The following is a 25,456-nucleotide window of genomic DNA, read 5'->3' as shown; positions in this document are numbered from 1 at the left end:
TCACACAAAAACCCCTCGTATGCACATTTGTAGATTTCGAAAAGGCTTATTGTTCAATCTACAGGCCCTCACTGTTCCAAATTCTAGAAGAGAGGGGACTAGATTTGAAAACTCGAGAACTTATAAAACAAACATTGACTGGCACGAAATCCAAAGTGAAATGTATGGGGGAAGTCTCAGAACCCTTCGACATTCAAACAGGAGTGGGACAAGGTGATGGACTCTCTCCTATTCTCTTCAACGTCGTTCTAGAAAAGGTTATGGAAGAATGGGAGAACGAACTCACGAAATGTGAGCTTTGGAAGCCAATCCTACTTGGCTTTCCCAAATATAACCTCTATATAACATACCTCGCTTTTCCAGATGATTCGGCAATATAAACAGAGGATGAGGAGACTGCCGTTAAACAGCTCGAGATAAAGAAAGTGCAGAAATGGTGAGACTACAGATATCATGGGAGAAAACTAAATTCTTTTTTTCAAAGTCAGATATCAAGAGACCGAGAACAAAATAGGGTACAATTGGCAGAGTCCCTTACTTTAAATACCTCGGAGAATTTACCGAACCGATAGGTCTTGAAAAGATCTCACAACAAACTCGTCTCCAAAAAATTACAAGAGCATTAGGGTTAGTCCAAAACATCTACAACAAAAAATCCATGTCAAGACATGCAAAAATTCGGCATTTCAACACAATCATAAAACCAACAGTTCTTTACGCAAGTGAAACATTGACACTCAACAGAAAGCAAGAACTTGAAGAAATCAAAAAAGAAGACGGGAAGATCATTGGGAAAACCTTCGGAGCAAGACACACCAAAGAAGGTTAAAGGTTTCAGTCAAAGCAACAGAAAAGTTTTCAAACATCGAAATTGAAATTAGGAAAAGACGAATCAAATTCTTCGGCCATCTGACTAGATTACAAAAAAATCGATTGACAGAAAGGATAATAGATTACGTAACCTCGCTTAAGAACTCAACATCCTTGTTTAACGAACTTCGAAAGGACCTCGAAAACACAAACATAAGTTCAACAGACATCCCAGAAAGAGACACAATTATTTAGACACAAAATAAACCACTTGGAAGTTATATCAGAGCAACCACAACAAAAACAGTACAGACTAAAGTGGTCGGCAGTACGTAAACAAGCCTTCTCGCAAATAATAGAAACCTATTGGAAAAACAAGAAGAACCCACAGAATAAATGACTGAGTTATTTGCTTAATGTCTTCCAATACTGGGAGATTTCGCTAATAATAATAATAATAATAATAATAATAATAATAGTAATAATAATAATAATAATAATAATAATAATAATAATAATAATAATCACATTATTCTTCGTGGGTTATGTGGCCCAACTGTTTAATTGCAGTGATTTTCTATGGATTTCCAGCCGGTAGAATCAGCTACTTCTTTTACGTGCTGTAATTAATTGAAAAGAGCCCAATTTGTGTAGATGTTCTCTGAATCATGACCGTGGACTTTAGTGCACAGGTACTACGCCAACCGTGTCTTTACAGTGACCTTTTCCTTTTTTGTAAGATTCCTGCGTGTCATTTTCTTTGTAGGAATTGATTCGTTCAATGGGACATATTCGAAATTGTAATAATTACTGTGCAGTTTTCGCTGGAGTAATTCTTTTCCTTTAGTATTTTCCTTACCTCGACTAAAACAGTAAGTGTGCAGATTTTGGAAGTTTATTTGTTAATATTTGGACTCCGATTTCCTATCGCCCATTTTTCTGGGGTTGGATTTCCCCTCGGACTCAGCGAGGGATCGTACCTCCACCACCTCAAGGGTAGTGTCTTGGAGCGTGAGACTTTGGGTCGGGGGATACAACTGGACAGGTGGACCAGTACCTCACCCAGGCTGCCTCACCTGCTATGTTGGGCAGGGGCCTTGTGGGAGGATGGGAAGAACGGAATGGATAGACAAGGAAGAGGGAAGGAAGCGCCAGTGGCCTAAAGTTAGGTACCAACCCTGCATTTGCCTGGCGGAGAAGTGGGAAACCACAGAAATCCACTTCGAGGATGGCTGAGGTGGGAATTGGATACAACTGTACTCAGCTGATCTATTTGACTTAGTTGGAGTAGTTTGAGAATCGGAAATGGGCCCATGGTTCGAATCCTGCCATGTATATATGTTGATATTTTTGAAGCTATTAATCTAGAAGCTCCTAGTGACAAACCGACATGTAGGCGACGAGTGCGTGACCGCCGTCTTGCTTGAGGAAAGACTGTAAAACTATTCGTGCACTGCATTCGTGACTGATCAGACCTATTCAGATACACTCTGCTCGCCCCAAATGGGGAGGGGGCTAGAAAGGTGCCCTAAACATAGTCAGCCTAAACACAACTCGACTGGAAAGCCACGCCTAGAGAGAACACCATATGCGTCGAAAGAATTTACACGTAAATTTTGAAACTTGAAATATCGGCACTCTAATGGACAATGACACAGATAATCGACCAGAAAGACGGACTGCAATTGTGTCCCATGAACTGAGAAGATTAAATATAGACATTGCAGAACTAAGTGAAAGTAGGCGTGCAGGTGAAGGACATATCAGAGATCATGGCGGTGGTTATACTTTCTTTTAGATAGGGAAAGATAGTAATTATTCCCGCATTCATGGAGTCGCTTTCGCCATCAATAATGAACTAATGACCCTGCGCTCAAAGTTCACAAATAATCAGTGAGCCACTGTAACTAGTGCTTATGCTCCAACTCTCGCCTCTGATGAAGACCAAAAAGAAGCATTTTATTCCCAGCTTTACATGCTTCTAAGCGAAATGCCCAAGGCTGATAAAATGATTCTGACGGGAGACTTCAGTGCCAGAGCTGGTAAGGAATCAGCACTATGGCCTGGTGTAACTGACAAGGATGGTGTAAGAAAATGCAACTCTAGTGTAAGTCTCCTACTCACTAACTGCGCGGAAAACAATCTGCTTACTACCAACACCCTATCCCGACAGAAAGATAAGTTTAAAACATCTTGGCAGCACCCAAGGTCAAAACACTGGCCTCTAATAAATTATGTCATTGTGCGTGCCCGAATCCAACATGATGTCTGAATCACAAGGGACCTAACTAGTGCTGGACCGACCACCGACTGATACGATCTGTAATGGCTCTGCATGTTCAAGAACAACGAAGAAAACAGAAAAATGCTCACTAGGCGCAAGCTGAAGGCTGATCGTCAGAACGATAATGACAAAAAAACAAAGATCTACGAACTCCTAAGAGAAAATATTCCCAGTACATATCCTGGCAGCGTCGAAGAACGTTGGTCGACATTGAAGTATGCGGTGCTGTCATCCTACGGAGAATCGGTCGGTTACATCAATGAAAAGCACCAAGAATGATTTGACGACAATGATCAAGAATATGTTTTTATAATTTTGCTTTACGTCGCACTGACACGGATAGATCTTACGGCGACGATGGGACAGGAAAGGACTAGGAATGGGAAGGAAGCTGCGTGGTCTTAAGTAAGGTACAGCCACAGCATTTGCCTGGTGTGAAAATTGGAAACTACGGGAAACCATCTCCAGGGCTGCCGGCAGTGGGATTCGAACCCACTATCTCCTGAATACTAGATACTGGCCGCACTTAAGCGACTGCAGCTATCAAGCTGGGTAATCAATAAATTATGAGCCTCATAGATAAGAAGTTGAAAGCACGCACAGCATGGCAGAACAACTCTAACTCATCTCCCAGAAAACAACAGCATCAAGAAGCCAAAACAGCTGTACAAAGAGCCACTCGTGTCTTTAAAAATTTATGGTGGGTTCTAATGTCCAAAGAGATCCAAGATCTAGCAGGCACCAAAAACACCCGGGCTTTTTTCAGTGCCACCAAATCTACATACTGTCTATTTACTCATGGCATAGATACACTAACATCAATACATCGTTCCGAACTACCTAAAGACAGCTGCTCCATTAAGGACCTTTAGAAGGAGCATATCCAAGAACTTCTGAACAGACAAACATATGTGCACGAGGAAATATTTACTAAAAAACCCTCAACGATCTATGCAGCAGCTTATTGGCGATACTCATTCTCTTCAAAAAGTTAAAGATGCCATCAAACTGTTAAGGAACAATAAAGCTGCTGGACAAGACGGAATCCCTCTGAATTCTGTTGGTATAATCTTCTGTGCTAGACAAATGCAGGAGAAGTCCAGGGAAAAAAATTCCCAACTATGTACGCCATTCGTAGATCTTGTCAAGGCCTTTGACCTGGTTAATAGAGATGCTGACTGAAAAATCTTAGCACTAATTGACTGTCCATCAAAGTTCACTAAGATATTTCGACTCCTCCATGACAACATGTATGGTATCATCCTTACGAATAATGGACCTGGAGACCGATTTGAGATCACTACTGGTGTAAGGCAAGAATGTGTAATAGCTCCTACACTATTCTCAATGTTTGTTAGAACCATACAAAACCTTGTTAAAGGTGAGATACAACAGGGCATAGAAATAGAGCACAGGTTTGAAGGAGGTTTATTCAGCCTTAGGAGACTGCGTACCAAGACGAAGATTTCTACTTCCTTGGTTATGAAACTCCAGTGTACAGATGACAATGTTCTTCTGGCCAATTCAGAAGATCTACAGACCACCCTAAATGCTTTCACAAGAGCATACATAGGTCTATGTCTCAACATCCAAAGGACACAGATATTGCATCACCCTGCACCCAAACCCAATGCTACTTTTCCTAACATCACAGTCCATGACGAGATCTTGCAGAACATCCAAAACTGTGCTTACCTTGGTAGTCACCTCTCAGCAAATGCTAATATAGATGCTGAAATTCAATACAGTCTGAATTGTACCAGTGCAGCATTCGGTCGTCTACGACAAAGGATCTTTGATAACAGTAACATCAGTACTCCGACAAACCTTCATGTGTACCAGGCTATTGTAATACCAACACTCCTTTAAGGTTTTGAAACTTAGACTACTTACAGGAGGCACGTTAAGTGCCTGAGAAAAATCATGAGCGCTGTCTGAGGAGGATCCTTGTGGTTAAATGGCAAGATCACCGAATTAACATGTATCTCGAAGGAAGCCTGTGCCATCAGCTTTGAGGCTATGATCACGATACATAGACTTCGTTGGACAGGTCATGTCGTTCGTATGCCTGATTTTCGCCTCCCAAAGTAAATTATGTATTCTCAACTGAAGTGTAGCCGTCGACACAACGGTGGACAACAAAAAATATTCAGGCACGTACTTAAGTCAGACATGAAGAAATGCCACATCAACACCACTAATTGGGAAAAAAAAGCAGCTAACCGCCTGGTATGGTGTCGTCTTACCCACGAAGGTCCTAAAAACTTCGAACAACAACGCCGGAGATTACAAACTGAGAAGATAATTGCTCGGAAAGAGCGGGCCTTCCTCTGGATAAATAAGCCTCAACAAATGGATCTCAACGCTGGCAATGTTTGCCACCACTGTGGAAGAATTTGTGGCTCGAGGATTGGCCTCCACAGTCACCTAAGAACTCACAGACTCACTAGTAACATCTGAGTAAAACAATCATACTCGTCAGCGAGTGATAGTCTATCATCATTATCTGGTTAGTCGCTGTCTTTAATGGGACTATGTCACACATACACTTGTGTAACAGACTAACATCAGTTGGTCACCTGTTATGCGAGTATTACATAAAAATTAATTTCGCCCGTGCCAACGGCAAATTACAGCAGGAGCTTCTCGATCTGGTTTCGAAGCTCAAAGAGTATTTTCATCAATAGACACTACACAAAGCGCCCAATGATGTAGCCAATTTGTCAATAGTTCCCTTTTAGGATGAATCACGATTTCGAAACGGCGCTATATAAAATCCGATACAATCGGACCGTTTCAATCCAAATCAAAATCCCTTCTTTGGAAATGAGTAGGAAGTGCCCGTACTATATCCTCAGTGAAAGACGTAAAAAAATGAGGGGTACAACTTTAAATTTGAACCTGTCCCTGCACGGCTGTGGTGCTTTATATCGCCCCGTGCAGGTTCTTACCACCTTAGCTACTGTGAAGCCCGGCGGTCTGTAGTATGTTCGCAGTTGATGTGGTACGTATCTGTTCTTAGACTCAAAATACGCTTCCCATTCAAACGTGTTATTCACATATGTGATCGTTACATGAATTCATTAGAGATTCTATCGTTTAATTACCATTAGTACTAGCGATTTCGTATGTATTCTCAAAAAAACATCATTGTACTAGAACAGCATAAGGAGAGTCACCGATATCTACAGGCTGTATATAAACCACGGGTTGCTAAAAATAAATGTTACGGTGCTGTTGTACCACTTTGTACGTATCTGAGCAGCAGTCGTCGTCATTTAAGGCCCTTAATGAGCTGTAAATCATACGTAGAAGGTAGTATTCTGACTGTATCTGTGGATTTAGTATGAAAGTATGCTTGACCAGTGGCATTGGTTAGGAAGAAGAGAGGACCTAATGGTCTTACTCTTGTTAGCTGAAATAAATCTATTCCATTAACTTGAGTTCAATGGTAAAAACATCACGTTTTACTTCTTTTGGTGACGCATATTTAATTCGCCAACATATTGGGGTACGATATGAAGTTTATTTGCCTTTAAAATATTCATTTCTTCCCAACGGTTGGTATTTGAGATGACTGATAAAAATCAGCTTATTTTAAAAATCTATTTTCTGTGTATACAATTACTACAAATACTACAATCACTAAATACTTGTATCAACGTCAAGACACAAACTCAAATGATATCTAGTCATAATTACATTGTATCAAAAGAAAGACAGGCATGTTTTCATGAAGCTGTATTGTTCTAGACAGTCTCGATTTTGAAAAAAAACATACTTTCACAGACACAATTTCAGGTGAGGGCTACATGAAATTAGTGAATATATTGTAATTAATTAAAAAATGCACTGAAGTATAATTTTATACACAAACGTATTTTTAAATAGAAACTCATATATATTTTAGCATTATTGAAAGCAAAAGACCGAGCAAGTGGCTATGCGGTTTGGGTCGTGTAGCCGTCAGCGTGCATTCGTAAGATAGTGGGTTAGAACCTCACTGTCAGCAACCCTGAAGATGATTTTCCGTGGTTTCTCATTTTCACACCAAGCTAGGCTGTGCCTTAACTAAAGCCAAGGCCGCATCTTTCCCATTCCTAGCCCTTTCCTATACCATCGTCGCCATAATACATGTCTGTGTTCGTGCGGCGTAAAGCAAATTTAAAGAAAGGAAATCATAAGAAAAGAGATTAATAATGTCATATATTACAACGTAATATACATAAATTGAATCCCGACTTATTGTAATGTGAAGATGACGCTTGAGGTACATTCCTCAACATTTACAACTCCACTGTTCTCCCTTCATTCCATTCTCTCAAACCCGATTTAAATTCGTGGTAGCGCCGAAAACCTATCCCGGACGAGCGTAGTCGGAAACTACTCTGTAAACCTCCAGAGCTCTGCAGTGGAAGCTACTGATATTTAAATGCTGCATGTTTCAGTTACATCCTTCTCCCATCTATTATCTGTGCACTGCTAAAACATTTGGAAGACTTCGATCAACTAATCCTGCTTTCACATGCTAGCCCTGTCGTAAGAGCTCAACAATGCTAGGCAACACTACAATATTCCACACAACAACGTAACTGCACCACAATGTTCCACACACAGTGTCCAAGTCAGTCTACAGTCCACAAATGTCATCCAGCTCCACTCATACACTCTACTTCGACACACATCCAGTACTCACTCAGTACTCTGGTGTAGTGCTGGGAAAGGAGCGGTAGGAGCGGAGAAGTTGTTCGCACAACATCAATCGGTATCTCCGATTACCAACGTTGCCTCCGCTTCCTCCCCTAAAATCGTTATGCACAGAAAGGAGCGGTAGGAGCGGAGGAGTTTGTTTTAGTATGACCTATTTTAAGTAGAGTTTCAACGCGGCCAATCCATTGGACTGTTACATATGGTACTGTTTTTAAGCAGCACGTGTGGTAGTGTTGATTTGAATAAAGAAACTACCGTGTATTATATAATACCGATACATCATTTAATGTAACAATAATTCATAACTTGTTGGTAGCCTATATTAAAGAGAAGTATGTTTATAAAAAGGCAGCCTCATAGTAAATGCACTCAATTACTTCGAAGCCAGAGCCATACACCAAATAAATAAATAAATAAATAAATAAATAAATAAATAAATAAATAAATAAATAAATAAATAAATAAATAAATAAAATAAATAAAATAAATAAACTTTTCAGTCAAGAAGAAACTAAGTTCAAGGCTACATGCGTTACTGGAAGAAATATCTAGAGTTTCCATGTAAGAAAAGCATAGTGTTTGCTCGTTCTGGCGATAAAGCATTTCTTCTTGCTGTGATTATTTGTCCGGCAGCAGAAAACATTCTTTCCGCTGGGTAAGAGGTAGCTGGATTACAAAGGTATTATCGTTCTATTTCATGCTACGGATTACATTGGTTCGCCACTTGAACCCAGTACTTGACAGGGTCGGTAAACCTATGCCCTGGCTCTAATTTCACGTACTGCCTTAGGAGTTTCGTAGTATTCGACATAGTCATCGCAACATGTCACTTCTGGGCCGGCTTTGCATTCAAAAACGCTAAGAGATTACATCTGCCTTCGTTTCTTCCTGCAGCAGGCTTTTCTTCCAAACATTTAGAGTTTTCTGCTGCTGCTTGTAGCCGTAGCCCTTAGCTCGACTTCAACCTGAAAAATGGATAGGTTATATAGACAGTGAACACATAGTGCTATTCTTCCATTGAAAATAGTAACAATAACCTGTTTACGTGCTTCTTCTACATGATCTGGTATTCGAAATCCATCCCTTTTGTATTTAGGATCAAGAAAATTGGCCACCTTTGTCACAGAACGAGTTTCATATGCAAAAAGTCGCGTTGTTACGGCTTCCATACTTGCTTCGAAGGCCATGTGTCCCACAGTGGTAGCTGGTTTTTCTACTTCAGTAGAAGGAGAGATAAATAACCCTTGCACCAAAGGGATCACGTGAGAACTCCGGATAACATGGTATTCATCATTTCGAATGGATCTAGAATTGCTACGCACTCCTTTAAGATCAACCATTCGTCAGCTGGAAATATTTAAGGACATACATTACATTCAAATGTTACAAAAATACGGCGTTTTCAATACATTATACTGTATTTGTAATTCTCAGGTGTTAGTGCTTGAGGTGCATTCACAAGTTTCGACTGAGCCAGTATGAGTTGGTCCTTTACCTCGAGGGGAGGCGCATCATGGCAAGGTGACTGTTCCATCGGTTCGAACAGTACTGAATAAGCCGGAGTGGCTGCTTACCGGTCTCTGACTGTTAGTGTTTTAATTTATGGCTTGCAACAATGCTTAGGAGAAAAATCAGGACACAAACACTAGCAGCGTTGCGAGAAGGCCTGGAGAAAATATGTGTGTATAAGCCATAGTTCGGTACTACCTTGTATTTAACATTTCAAAACTTACAACCCTAATCTTACTTTTACTTCTGTTGTGACATATTTAATTGAAATGCGTGACAATATTTGAGCAAGTATCCAAAAGCGTACGAAAAGGGAACATGTTCTTTACCACATCACTTATGGCCAAATTAAGTGTGTGCGCTACACAGGGGACATAGTGGATATCTAAGTGCCGTACCGCAGCTACCATATTTGCAGCGTAATCTGTAGTAATTGCTAGCACTTTACCAGACAGCTGACAAGAATTTATGATGTCTGACAAGCGGCTTGCGATACGCTCCGCGGTATAACTTCCTTCAAGAATTTCCGTTGCCAGGCATTAGAGGTGTGACGGTCCAGATATAATGTGTCACTGCTCCAACTGCTCCAATGACACGACATGAGCTGTGACACGTTGCCGGTCCAGTGACAAACCGGTCCAGCCACAGATGGAGCTGAGGAGCATGGCATAGCTACGGCAGAGCGCGGTGACACGACTTTTGTCTAGGGCCTGACACCCCTGACACTCAGGAGCCGTTTCGGCTATATTCGCTGTCACTCGGCTCGTAGTGCCGAACGCATCATGTCGTCACAAGTCCCGCTCACTTTTCGTTCTTTGAGAATCTTCGAGTGAGATAATTTACCTAGGCCCGGTTGTATAAAGACATCTGACTGGAGATCAATTAAGAACTTAGTTCTGAAAATGAACTGAGATTACGACTTCATTGTGTTGTATAAAACTGAACTCGGTTTACACATACGTAGTTCAAATGTAAACGGAGTTCAAAAAAGTGGACGTGGCAACACCGCAAAACAAATGAAATACGAATTAGCTCGGCCCTTTGGATAATACATAAATGGCGGGATTGACCTGGCCGTGACTGTAAACAAATGAAATACGAAACTGCCGTGACTGTCGAAGGAGGAGAAGAAGATCATATTGAAATCTCGCGAAGTAAACATGGAAAGAACTTCAAAGGAGCGTTCTGCGAATTTCACACCGAAATAAAAGGACGATGTGGTGGATATTGTACTATCAAGGTACAAACATATAATAGAAAATAAAAGAACCGATATGGTGACATCAAAGTTGAAAGAGAAACCCGTTGACTTGTCAATTTTAAGAGATCTCCAACAACCATTTGAAAACTTCTTGTAGCATAAAACATACACATGGGTGACAGGGGATAATTTCTTTGAGTAGGTTTTTAATAGTGTGTCCCTTAACTTCAGTTCCAGTCGTTCCTCAATATCTTTCGAGAAACGAAATCTCGTTTTGAACATTTGATCACCCATTTCAATCATCGGATTCCGTCTGTACCGAAAGACGCGAGGAGCTCATCGTAAAATCAACTCTTCTTCATCAGACGAAAAGTCGGAATAATCTGATATCTCTGCTAAATAATATATACCTATATGTATATATATATATATAACACAGTTGCTTTGTTTTGTAAACTTGAAACATAATTTAAAATAATTCATTATTGAAGCAGTATCATAAAACTAAGTAACAACAACGTGTTGGTATGGCAGTAGGTTATTGTTTATATGATATTCACATAACCTCACTTCTGAAAAATCGAGCGATCTTTAGCAATATTATTTAACTTCTAGCATTCAAGATATTTATAACTCATCTCGATATTATTAAGGTGCGGTATTCTTACGCAGATGCGATACAAGGAAACACTTCTCAAGTCTTCAGAGCTAGTTCAATGTTTAATATGAATGATAATGATCTAGGTTCAAGGAGATTAACCGACGAATATTCGCCAGTCAAATCTGAACTTAGATCGAGACGAGATGACCTTAGATTAGCGTTTATACAACGGAAAATCGAAGTTCAACTTGACTGGCAGCCATTTTTCCTCGTTAAACTCAGATCAAATGTTTTATACAACCGGGCCCTAGTGTGTTATTTAATTCTATCGAATCGTCACAAGTAATTAATTAAGGTAGTGTATTAAATTTAACAACCCCCCGTGGCTCAGGCGGCAGCGTGACCGCAACTCACCGCTGGATACCGCGTTTCTAATCCCGGTCACTCCACGTGATATTTGTGCTGGACAAGCGACGGCGGAACAGGTTTTTCTCCGGGTACTACGGTTTTTCCTGTCATCTTTCATTCCAGCAACACTCTTCACTACCATTTTATTTCATCTGTCACTGCTCCAATGACTCGACAGGAGCAGTGACACGTTGCCGGTCCAGTGACAAACCGGTCCAGCCACAGATGGAGCAGAGGAGCATGGCATAGCACGCAGAACGCGGTGACATGCTACCGGTCCAGTGACAAACCGATACAAGAATAAATGGAGCTGAGGAACATAGCATAGTAGGCTTACGTAGCCAGGGGATGCACGATTTGCTGTTCTTCGATGATGTCATGATCACGCCTATCTTATCTGATTCGATAATAGCACAGGTTCAAAGACTCGAAAATATTTTTTATCTTCAATTAATAATTACATATATAATAATGTTATTTTGTATTACGTCCCAATAACTACATTTACGGTTTTCGGAGACGCCGAGGTGCCGGAATTTTGTCCTGCAGGAGTTCTTTAACTTGCCAGTAAATTTACTAATAATAATCTTATTTACTTTACGTCCCACTAACTACTATTACGGTTTTCGGAGACGCCGAGGTGCCAGAATTTAGTCCCGCAGGAGTTCTTTTACGTGCCTATAAATCTACCGACACGAGGCTGACGTATTTGAGCACCTTCAAATACCACCGGACTGAGCCAGGATGGAACCTGTCAACTTGGGGTCAGAAGGCCAGCGCATCAACCGTCTGAGCCACTCAGCCCGGCAGTGTAAGTAAATCTACTGACTGAGAAACTGGCTATACGGTTTGGTTTACGTATCTGCCAACTTCCATTCGGCAGATAATTGGTTCGAATCCCACTATCGGAAGCCTTGAAAGTGGTTTTCCGTTGTTTCCCATTTTCACAACAGGCAAATGCTGGGTATGTTCCTTAACTAAGGCCGCGGTCGCTTCCCACGCCTAGTCCTTTCCTATGCCGTCGTCACAAGTCCGTGTCGGTGCGACGTAAAGCAGATGATACGAGGCTGTCGAATTTGAGCACTTTCAAATACCACTGGACTGAGCCAGGATCGAAGTTGGGGCTAGAAAGCCAGCGTTATACCGACCAAGCTACTCCGCCCGGCACAATTTTATTTCAAGAAGTAAATTACAAGTAAGAATTACTTCTTTTTCTAACACGCAACGATTACAAGTAAAATTTGCTATGAATATAATCGTTACAAGTAATCCGATTACTTTTACTCAATTACTTCTCAACTCGGAAAATGAAAGCATTTTGTGTGCAATTCTTACCTAAGATTCTGACCTGTGAATAAACTATAATATTGTTTTAGAAATCGCCGAGAATCATTTTGAAACATCTGACGCTTTAAAAAGTATTCAGTGTTGTGAATTTAAAATGTTCATTGATCATATTCTTCTTTCTTAATTTGCTTACCCTCCAGAGTTGGCTTTTCCCTCGGACTCAGCGAGGGATCCCACCTCTACCGTCTCAAGGGCAGTGTCCTGGAGCTTCAGACTCTGGGTCGGGGGATACAACTGGGGAGTATGACCAGTACCTCGCCCAGACGGCCTCACCTGCTATGCTAAACAGGGGCCTTGGTGGGGGATGGGAAGATTGGAAGATTGGAAGGGATAGACAAGGAAGAGGGAAGGAAGTGGCCGTGGCCTTAAGTTAGGTACTATCCCAGTATTTGCCTGGAGAAGTGGGAAACCACGGAAAACCACTTCCAGGATAGCTGAGGTGGGAGTCGAACCCACCTCTACTCAGTTGACCTCCCGAGGCTCAGTGGACCCCGTTCCAGCCCTCGTACCACTTTTCAAATTTCGTGGCAGAGCCGGGAATCGAACCCGGACCTCCGGGGGTGGCAGCTAATCACACTAACCACTACACCACAGAGACGGACGTTGATCATATTCGCCAGACTAAATGTTTAGTTATAGCATAAAAAATTATGTTTCACCATATTTTAACTATGTTAAGAAAAACAACCATTAATAATAATCACAATAATAAAATAATAATAATAATAAGGTATTATTATTTTTAGAAACGTTTCAGTGTTGAAGTAGATTACTGTGGATTTCATTCGTTCACATGAAACAATGAACACCGTACCGGTATTTCTCCGTCCTGTTCTTGTCACAACCTCCCTAACGGTACGGGACGACGATGCGATGGCTGGTTCACTAGACCGTTTGCGAATAGCAGTAACAACACTTCCCGGTACAGCAAACTGCGAGCCGCAGCGCAAGACTGTCACAGTATCAGTGGGCCCGGACCGGTACAGCAAACTGCGTGTCGCAGCGCAACACTGTCACAGTAGCAGTGGACCGGTAGAGAAGAGACTCCTGGAGCAGGTTGTCACTGCTCCATTCCAAGAATAGGTGACGCGTACCGGTACACCAGTACCGACACACTTCTACTAGGCATGCGGACGTCAGTGTATTTGACGTTCTTGATATGAAATGGGCAGTCACAGTTATGTATGGGTCTTGTCCATTGGATGTCTAACAGTCTGTCGTTAAAGCGGTTGCATGTCTATAGAAACAATCATAGCCAAACTCTGATTCAAGCGCTTATGCTCTTCACTGCCTGGGGCGTACACCTCGCTACTATGCTCAGTTGTTGGTTCCAAACATTGCTTAGGGCACCTCTTTAAATGATAGAATAAAATAGATGTGCCGCCTCTCCTTGAAAAACTAGGAGCACATAATTTTCACTTGGCAGATTTCTTCTGATCGTCTTCTGCATCGAAAAGTTACAAACAACTAACTGATGGTTTTCGCGGCATTAGCTACACAGTGAAGTTAACGGTGCCAGAAAGTTGACCCGTCACACGCAGCAACTGACAGGAAGGAGTATCTTGTCTGAATGAGCAGAGCACGTTCGCTCCGTATACCTCCGCAATTCTCCGCGGTAGTACCGGAGAATACCGGTGGAGCGCTTCACTTGCTACAACCGATTGAATCACTCGGAGGACTGCCTCCTCTCCCAGCGCTACTCTGGTGGGACACTGACGACAGCCAGCCCAACTGCAATCCCAGTCGAACTACTGAGACACTGTTCGTGGCTAGCCTCCTATTTATTTCCTGGTGATAGGGTACTAGAATCTTCGCGGTGCAGCTAGAAAAGGAAACTCCTCGTTTCCCGTTCCAGAAGGACCACGGGTAATGCCGACGAAAGTATAACACAAGCAGACGCGGGCCTTGCCCTCCAAGCCATCTGGGAGGTCACCGGTCTGACTCCGTAATACAGTACCTTCCAAGAAGTGTCGAAGGGACCTGCGGCAGGGCTGGCACGTACCAGTTAATTTCCATTCAAGGGCGCAATACAATGTCGTCTGCATACAGCGCGGGCTCTCATAAGTTCATTAAGTTGATTGTAAGGGTATCCAACATGTTAACTTGTCGTATTTAATGCCTTGAAGAGGCCATTGGTACACAAAGAACTAACAGTTTGACCGAAAACTATGACGTACAGTATTTATCTGTTTGTTTAATATGATGGTGTGACATCTAGTGCCATTAAACCTGGACTAGTAATAACACAACGGTAACCACTTAGTTATCCTGTAAACCAAGAGCTTATAACAGCTCATTCAAAGTTTTTTTTATATGTGAACACCAGTGTATACTGTAGCTTGGACCTATTCTCACAGTGACATGTTAGACTTTATTGAACACCCATTACAGGAAGAAACAATACCAGGGGTGTATTTCTTTAGGCAGTGATATTGGGAGCCATAATGTGTCAGTAATGTTCGTGAAATTTGACTTTACAGACCAGTGTACAAAGTGACTGCAAATCATAGATCACCATTCCAATTTAGGAACAACGGCATTGTCAAAGGAAAGAGGATTAAGTTAGGAATTAACAAGATGAATGCGTGTAAGAATCTGTTTGGATAATGGGGTCATGTGGGACTCACCTTTTATGCTCAAAGTAACGGGGTCAAATTTCGGCGGTGTGTGCTGTCTTTTACACGTTCGTAACTACGAGAGATGCGTATCAGTAGAAACGAAGAGAGACAGGAGACTGGTTAGAAACTCAGTTTTATTGTTCAAGAAGTGAAGCGGAGGGAGACAATAGATGATAGTTAGAAACTCAGATTATTTATCCACATACAATTTTACTGGAAGTACTCAAAGCTGAAAATCGAAATAATTGTCAAACTGTGTCTCTCATAATCACATTTAAAACATATCTGTATTATTAAGTTCGTTTTCTTTATTTAATAACACGTTTTAAATATTACTGGGTGCCTTGATGGCTGGTAATGGCTGCGATATTTACTGCTTCTTTATTCGAACACTCAATAAGCGCAATCTTGAATCTCTTCATTTGACAATTCTTTCTGGTAGGTCGTATACTACCCTCGCTGTGACGATAATATGGTAATATAAATATTATTCATAATGTGTTAGATAGCTGATAGGGCTTTAAAGCTCAGCAAAGTAAAATTATAATGGAGATACGATAAAGGAAATGCGTCCCAACTTTTGTAGCAATTTTCGTTATAATATTCACGGCGTACTTCCCCGGGGGGAGGGAGGGAGCTATGAATAAAAGCACCCGGAGGCCCGGTAAATTATGTTCGTGAAATGAAAAGCAGCCAGCGAGCTCTATAATGTGAAAATAGTGTGTATAGCGCTAGCTCCAACATTTGTCTTTCTGATGGCAATTTCAAATTCTACAAATTAGAGTAATAGGGTGTATTCCATGAATTAATCGAAAACAATACGCCAACATGTGTTCATTGCAACAAACTATCGGGTGGTTTTTCATGGTTGTTTATTTCCGTAACTCTCACCGAACTTAAGTAAAAGATTACACCTAGGGCTTTAAAGTTAACTCAGTGAGTAGACGTCTTAGAGAAATACTCATTAGTCAGTTTGTGGACTTGCTTCTCGATGCAGAAAGCCTCAAATATAATTACAGTTTTATAGCTCGTGAAATCTATCCAATTCTGTCAAATATTTAGAGAATTATTAAATTATATTAATACATTATTAAATGAAATTAAGAAACTTTATATTCTCAGCTTAGTGGTTGTTCATTTAAGGGACAAAATATCGAGATTACCAGCCTTAAATGTGCCTAAAATCTAATTTGATTTTCCTCATTCCACTCACATCTATAGTGAATGGTCAATTACTCACTGGCACAATCGTTTCCAGAAAATGACGGTTCGATACAGGGAGATTCGAGAGTTTCGTATCAAGAGAAAAAGAGAGAGACAGAAGACTATAGTTAGAAACTCAGTTTTAATTCATGTTCAAGAATAGAACATTACTCAAGAACAGCTATAAGTAACGTTCATGTGCGTCAACGATCCCACGGATATCTGAGTAGTCATAAACTAAACAAGTAAACAAAACCAGGCATACACAAAAGCATTGTATGTACCTTAGACAATCCCATTATAAATCGATTGTTTTAAGCAATCACTGTCACCATATTTCCCCATATGATTATAGAATTAAGTTTTCTGATTAAGTTTTTAGCAGGAAATTTTGGGAAAGAAAGCATGATAAGCATGATTTTGAATTGTGCTCATTATAACTACGTTAGAAATTATCAACATGTTTGAAAATCTAGTAGAAATATTATTCATAGATTTCAAGAAAGTGGTAACAAAGTAGTTCACTTTTTAACGCTGTACGGATTCTGCAGGAAGTAAATTGACAGTTAATAGTTGTTCTGTACATACAATGTTTGTGTACAAGCCTGGCTTTGTTTGCTGCTTGTAATCCTCAAATAGCACTGCCAAACGTAACGCGGTTGGTATTGTTTTACGTCCCACTAACTACTTTTACGCTTTTCGGGAGATGCCGAGGTGACGGAATTTTATCCAGTCGGAGTTCCTTTACGTGCCGTTAAATCTACCGACACGAGGCTGACGTATTTGAGCACCTTCAAAGGTCACTGTAAAGCAAGTAAACACGCATTGCCATCTTCGGAGCAAATATAAATTCTGTTCACTGTCATATATAGTCATCTATGAAAATAATATTTTTCTACGCCAGGGGACGTGTACAGTAAGTCGCACATTAGTCTCTAAACTAAGTTTAAAGTTTTAATCGTAATTCGTTGTTTGTTTCTTACTCTTGACACCGTGCAAGCCCGGGATAAAAATCACCGGAGTCCGAATCTGTACCGGAGTCTACCAATTGAAGACCCCTACTCTAGCCCATTTTTATAGTTATCTATGAATATTTTCTAACTACAGGTGAGAATTCCTCCAAGAAGTAGTAACAGATATTACGTACTGGTAACGTCGGCAACCTGTACGTAATATGCTGTACATAGAACAACTACTCAGCTTAACTACTCAACCCGAACGAAAAACTTAAAAAAATGCGTCATCTTATATTTAAATGTATTCAAATTTAGCGCCATAAACAGGTAAGGTCAATTTAGGTCAATACTCTGTTACCATCTCTCTCCAGCGTCCAGTGACAGGGAAAAGAAAATCAATAATATGGATTTTCTCTGCTTTCTTCACACAACACAGCTCACGCCATCACAAGAAGGCACGCTATCATGACGTCATCTTCATTGTGTATGCCACTCTTCATTTGATGACTAAATATAATCAGCTACAACGACAGCAGCGCCGCAAGAGGAGGATTGTGTAGTTATGATGCCATCCGAAAGACGGCTCCGTCCATTCGCTTTAGATCGAGATGAGTTCTTCTAGATAATAATCGACTGATTATTAAAAAGTGAGTTCATAATAAGCAACGTGCGATGAAGGAGATTTGAATTTGTTGTGAGCATGAAGTGATACTTTTGACAACTGGAATAACACGTAATTCCTGCACGGTAAGTACATTTTACAGTGATTAAAAGTGCTTTAATAAAAATGCAATAAATCGATTGTTCATTAACAAGTCGACAATAACCCATCAGCACTATTACTGAATTGTTCTTGGACACTGTCTTCAGAAATCTTTACCGCGTTAGTCAGCATTAATTTGATTACAAACTTCCTGAAAAATTTGACAGATGCATGACTGAATGCGAGTCACGATTGACATATCAAAATCACATGAAAATCGCCCACATCTAGCAGTATAAGTAGTAGTGATTGGAAGGTTTTTCAAATTAATTCCACTGAATTTAAATAAATCCATTTACTTTTTATTATATCTGGTTACATGGCTAAATGGTTAGAATATTGGCTTTTAGTCCACGGAGACCCGGGTTCGATTCTCGGCTAAGTCGGGGATTTTAACTTTCATTGATTAATTCCTGTGGCTTGGTGACTGGGTGTTTGTGTCGTCTTCAACATTCGAATTCACCTTAGCCAGGGACACGCGCAGGTCGCCTATATGGTATCTAATCGAAGGATCCGCACCAGGCAATACGCCATTAATTAATTAATTAACTATTCGCTGCGAATATCATTATTGCCATCATTTTCATTGGCATTGTTACTTTCATCTTCTCGCATTGTTGTTGTTTGATTTGATGCACCTCTTCATAACCACTGTATCCTGTGCTAATGTCTTTATCTTTACTCAGCTATTGCTTCCTACATCTACAATAATCTGTTTGTCGTATTTATAGCAGCTTTCCCCTCATATTATTCCCCTCAAAATTTGACTGAACAAGATCTGGGTATTCCACCATGTGTCCTGTCAATCTATAAATATTTTTTACTCTGGTCAGATTTCACAAAATGGTCCAAATGGTCCTCCCCTCTCCATATTCATTCAATATTTTTTTTGCTAGTTGTTTTACGTCGCACCGACACAGATAGGTCTTACGGCGACGATGGGACAGGAAAGGGCTAGGAGTGGGAAGGAATCGGCCGTGGCCTTAATTAAGGTACAGCTCCAGCATTTGCCTGGTGTTAAAATGGGAAACCACGGAAAAACCACTTGCAGGGCTGCCGACAGTGGGGTTCGAACCTACTATCTCCCGAATACTGGATACTGGCCGCACTTAAGCGACTGCAGCTATCGAGCTCGGTCAATAATTATTCATTTGTGGGCTGACTTACCCATCGTACACTCAGCATCTTCGGTAAAACAATATTTATAATGCTGCAATTCTCATTTTTCTACACCAATTACTATCAATGTTTCACTTCTACACTCCACATAAACACTTTCATATACACATTTCTGTTATTATTATTATTATTATTATTATTATTATTATTATTATTATTATTATTATTATTATTATTATTATTACCTTAAAGTTCGCATTTTTTCGGTGTCTGTAAGTGTCTGTTATAATCTTAGCTAGCTTAGATTTTGCACTTCTTACATTAAATCACTAAGTACTAAGCCCAATTACGAAAATATCGAAACTTTCTTAAGTGGATTTCCCTTCCTTTCTAACCACAACGTACAGGCAGGGGATACCGTGGGTGCTATACTACCGCCACCTCCCACAGGGGATCACTTTCAAGGAGTTACAAGACGTTGATTAATCCACTCTCACACACAAATTGAATGAGGGAATCAGCAGTAGTCGCGTCATCATCTAGTATGAGTTCGAGTGTCTCCTGCAGGCCGAGGATCCGTCTTAGGCCAGAGGATGTAGGTCATGGTGAATTCGATACCACAAGAACACACTGTGGAGGGGGTTCCCTCTTTAGGAGGTAACAGTACGTAAATCGTCCATGACCTACCCTCAGCCTACACAAAACTGCGGCCTCTCTCCGCGAAGGCCGGAAAGGGGACCGCCAAATTGCGCTCAACTTGTTTGGGAGTTCGGATAGCTAGCTACTCCGATTCCCAGGACGCCACGATGGTTTGACGTAGCTGAGAAAATAATATCCATTGCTGGTATATTCACAGGTCTATGCTCTTTCATCCACGAGTTCATTCCCAGCAATTCTAACGTGACTTGGGTACGGTTTTAAACTAGTCTGCGATAACAACGATCATGTATAGCCTGGTAAAAAGACAAAAGGAGATAGATATAATGAACGCACTTCAGAAATGCTTCCAGAAAAGCAGTTTCCTCGTACAAATAGCCTGGTAACAGGAGAAAGCTAAAGAAGATGATGAATTTTACTTTAAATTGTGGAGTCTTTGGAAGTAAGCCAAGAACCTTTAGTTAGGCCGTAAAAGGTATTTGGAGTGAGGTAAATCATTCAGACGTGAGAGGGAATTATGCAATTTATCACAGTGATTAATAATTCAAAGATTTAGACAGACATGCCAAAAGGATCGACAAGTTGTCAGAAGAACGGTCAATAAAGTAGAAATGCTATCTATGCTATCTATGGTATGTATATCTAAGGCAGGGTGAAATTAAGTCTTGTCCCACTACTAACTCTTATGATAGTGTGTGGCAAAGTCATTAGATCCCCCAATACAAAGGTTATGTAATGCAATGACCACTACAAATAATATAACGTTGTAATGAAACCATTAAAATGGGAAATAATTGGATTTATCTAGGCTATATAAATCAATGTTTTAGCACAGTACTGAATTACGCAGCATATCAAAATTGCAATTAAATTTTAAAAAGATTATCATGAAAATAGTTGTTGACAAGCTTAAAGAGTAACACAAATGAAGGAGCCCACAGTGCACATTTTCTGCTGAGTTTTTTAAAGTTTTAACTTTTCAGTACTAATTGTACCATACAGGAGTAATTAAGAATGTCATGATCATCAGTCTTATGTATTTACTCTTGGCGAAGTAGCTCGTTTAGTTACGTGTTCGTCTTCTGTACCCAGAGGCCTGAGATATACAAAATACATACAGTAACAACAGCTTTGGTTACATTCCTCTCCCAATAAGCAATTCATAGTGCCGGGCTGAGTGGCTCAGCCAGTTGAGATGCTGGCCTTCTGAACCCAACTTGGCAGGTTCGATCCTGGTTTATTCCGGTGGTATTTGAAGGTGCTGGAACACGTCAGCCTTGTGTCAGTAGATTTTCTGGCACTTGAATGAATTCCTACGGGACTAAGTTCTGGCACCTCGATGTCTCCGAAAACTGTAAAAGTAGCTAGTGGGACGTAAAGCAAATAACATTATTATTATTATTATTATTATTATTATTATTATTATTATTATTATTATTATTATTATTATTATTATGCTTAGTACGCGGCACCAATTGGTTCTATCATACGTACAAGATTATCTTCGGTAGGAAGACACGACCTTTTGCAGGGAAACTCCTATTTTCCTTTTGCCTCAGCCATTTCTTTCTTTACCGAGCTCGATAGCTGCAGTCGCTTAAGTGCGGTCAGTATCCAGCACTCGGGAGATAGTAGGTTCGAACCCCACTCTCGGCAGCTCTGAAGATGGTTTTCCGTAGTTTCCCATTTTCATACCAGGCAAATGCTGGGGCTGCACTTTAATTAAGGCCACGGCCGCTTCCTTCCCAATCCTAGCCATTTCCTGTCCCGTCGTCGCCATAAGACGTATGCGTATCGGTGCGACGTTAAAGAACAACATACATACATCATCATTATAGACCGTTATGCCTTTCAGCGTTCAGTCTGCACGCCTCTGTGAATTTACTAAATGTCGCCACAATCCTCTATTTGCAACTACTGCTGTGGCCTCATTTAGTTCTTGTTCTAGTTTTATTTCTAAGAACAACTTGTAAAAAAATTCTTTCTTCGTCACTAATATTGGCAAAAGTTACCGCTTTTCGTCACTCATAAGGGTCTGGAATATAAGCGCTTAGTGTTTCTATCGAGTTTGGAAAACGACGGGCAAGCCAAAGTGATCATCCTTTTCCCACTTGATACTCCCTTTCCAAAGATGTTTTATTTTATTTTTACAATTTGCTTACGTCGTACCGACACATACATATCCTACGGCGACGATGGGATTGGAAAGTTCTAGGAGAGGGAACGAATCGAGCGCGGCTTTGATTAAGGAACAGTACCAGCATTTGCCCGGCATGAAAATAGGAAACCACGGGAAACCATGTTCATGGCTGTCGACAGTGGGGTCCGAACCCACTATCTCCCGAATTCAAGCTGACAACTAGGGGGCGCAAACCACGTAGCCACTTGCTGGGTTTTCCAAAGAATAAAAATAACAATGACTTTCTTAAGAAATATAAATGTATTAACTGTCACAATGTCGTGGCATTACGATGGCTTGTAAAGCCTAGGAACGAGAAAATATATCAATCTCTGAATCTCTCTAATGAATGATCAACAAAGTGCCTTTCAAAGATAAAAATGAGTGTAGATACTGTATATCACCTTGCCTCTCTTAATCTTCAATGTTCTTTCAAATATCTAATTAATTCGGAACTAACATTACTATACATGTTCGCTTGTGATGGGTATTATCTCCATAAGAAGCGAACAGATAGTGGAGGTTACATAACAACAGGCTAGACACTGACAATGTTATCGCCTGGAAAACGCACGATAAGAGGTAAGCCTAAACAACTCCCTTATTTCAATATGACTGGTCACATTCCTCGTTATATCTTCAGTCGCTTACTCTCAATCAAGGACGTAGGCCTACAGCTGAATGATGTACGAAAACTTTCCGATGATAGGAACATGGCGCTCCAAAAAATGAACATTTAAAAATAAATTCTTCCCTGTAAACCAATGGAAGCTTTGAAAGATAATGAGGGATCGATCTCTTCAGTTATGGTGTATATTGCCTCATAAAGCGGAGTGGTTTTGTACGCCGATCAGCCGGAAACAAACTTCTGGATGTCTCACAAGTCACCCGTATCTTCATCCGGTTACATAAATGCTGTGTTCTTCTGTATGTAATAAGATCTTTTCTACGCAATAAATCGGAATTCTTTAATTTTGGAGTGTATTTTTCGGCAGGGAACCTCTGTATTCGACCAGGAAGCCTCAGACAGGAATGACCTGTACTTTCGTGGTATAATTGTGTAGTGTAACGATTTGTCGCACAATATCAATTGGGTTTTGTCTTTCACTCGGCTGTGATCGGCTCAGATCGAAATGTAGGGAGAAACCTACGTGTAGATATGCTGTTACCTCTGCAATAATCTAATTTATGTTTAACTGTATGATCAATCAAATGCTACTCCTATGAATTCGTTGTAAAATGGTAATAATTAGTTTTATTGTGTGCAAAGTCCAAGCGTGAGTTGTACAACCATAACCTATAAGACGATATATAGATTAGCGCATATTTTGGTCGTAAGTTTGGGGAAGAAGGAATGTTTAGGTATATATCGTTAACGTTTCTGATAATATGCCTGCCCAGTGTGGTACAAATTCGCCCATGCAAAGCAAGTAGTTGTGGCCCTTAATGAAACTGCGAGACTAATTACTGGATGTTTGAAGCCAACTAAAATATTGACAAACTGTATTGAATGGCAGGAATTGCTCCTCCTGATATACGCTAGGAAGTAGCCGCAAATGCCGAAAGGAATAAAGTTGAAGAAAATGAGCTACATCCATTACACAGACACATTCCACCAAAGCATAGATTGAAATCTTGGCGGAGCTTCCTACAGTCAACATCTCCACTAAATACATCCCTGAAGAAAGCCAGAGAAAAATTGTGGGCAGCCAGAACAAGTCATCTTCAAATATGGACAAAACTAGCTGAATGCTTACCAACCGGACACAACTTGGACTGATTCACATGGAGATCAATGAACAGGTTAAGAACAGGTGTTGGGAAGTCTTAAGGGGCCCATTCACAGTCGAGCCGGTTGGCGAGCCCGTCCATGTATAAAATCCACACCCCGAACCCGACTGGCTCGACGGTGACCATACACTGGCGAACCCGTTGGCGGACCAGTCCGCCAGTCTGTATTGCAAATAGTATGTGCATTGCCTAGTTTTTGTTATAGAGAAAGTGGGTTCGAATCCCACTGTCGGCAGCCCTGAAGATGGTTTTCCCTTGGTTTTCCATTTTCACACGAGGCAAATGCTGGGACTGTACCTTAATTAAGGCCACGGCCACTTCCTTCCAACTCCTAGGCCTTTCCTATCCCATCGTCGCCATAAGACCTATCTGTGTCGGTGGGACGTAAAGCCACTAGCAAAAAAGTGTTTTTGTTATGGCCCAACGAAAACATTCCAAAGTGGCTGTAGCTGTTGCAGAATTTGTGCAATGATGTAAAGAAGAAGGAACGTGTGTGAATGAAGGAATGGTTGAGAGATAAACCAGGATTTTCACACGTCAGCCTATTAAGAACTCTGTGCGTACAAGAACCTGCAGATTATAAGAACTTTCTGCGTATGGATAGCGACAGTTTTTGCGAAAAATTGGAGTTGATTCGGCCAAACATAGAGAAACAGGAGAGATACCATCTGTGCTGAAGAGAGGTTAATTGTAACATTGCGATTTCTAGCGACAGGGAGAAGCTATGATGACCTGAAATTTAGCAGTGTAATATCTCCTCAGCTACTTGGAAAAATCATTCCTGAGACGTGTTGGGCAATCTTCGATACGTTGCAGTCGGAATATTTGCACGTAAGTGGGCCTACGCAATTTTGATTGTGATGTATTATAAGGTCCGCCTCTGTGGTGTAGTGGTTAGCGTGATTAGCTGCCACCCCCGGAGGCCCGGGTTCGATTCCCGGCTCTGCCACGGAATTTGAAAAGTGGTATGAGGGCTGGAACGGGGTCCACTCAGCCTCGGGAGGTCAACTGAGTAGAGGTGAGTTCGATTCCCACCTCAGCCATCCTCGAAGTGGTTTTCCGTGGTTTCCCACTTCTCCTCCAGGCGAATGCCGGGATGGTACCTAACATAAGGCCACGGCCGCTTCCTTCCCTCTTCCTTGCCTATCCCTTCCAATCTTCCCATCCCTCCACAAGGCCCCTGTTCAGCATAGCAGGTGAGGCTGCCTGGGCGAGGTACTGGTCATTCTCCCCAGTTGTATCCCAGACCAAGAGTCTGAAGCTCCAGGACACTGCCCTTGAGGCGGTAGAGGTGGGATCC

The 25,456-nt window shown here is 41.0% G+C and overlaps 2 protein-coding genes across 2 annotated transcripts in view; one reads left to right on the top strand and one right to left on the bottom strand.

Moving 5' to 3' along the window:
* The window catches only part of LOC136864344 (lachesin), a 512,637-nt gene that overhangs the window by 391,229 nt on the left and 95,952 nt on the right, over positions 1–25,456 (bottom strand). The gene's annotated exons all lie outside the window — the stretch shown is intronic.
* Positions 18,260–25,456, top strand: part of LOC136865261 (UDP-glycosyltransferase UGT5) — a 48,424-nt gene continuing 41,227 nt past the window's right edge. Inside the window, exon 1 of the mRNA XM_067142397.2 lies at positions 18,260–18,394. The gene's annotated coding sequence lies outside the window, so the exon portion shown is untranslated. The remainder of the gene's footprint in view (positions 18,395–25,456) is intronic.

Source organism: Anabrus simplex, chromosome 1, assembly GCF_040414725.1.
Source record: "Anabrus simplex isolate iqAnaSimp1 chromosome 1, ASM4041472v1, whole genome shotgun sequence".
NCBI lineage: Eukaryota > Metazoa > Arthropoda > Insecta > Orthoptera > Tettigoniidae > Anabrus > Anabrus simplex.
The sequence above is the reverse complement of the archived record's forward strand: the minus strand, read 5'-3'. Positions and strand labels throughout refer to the sequence as shown.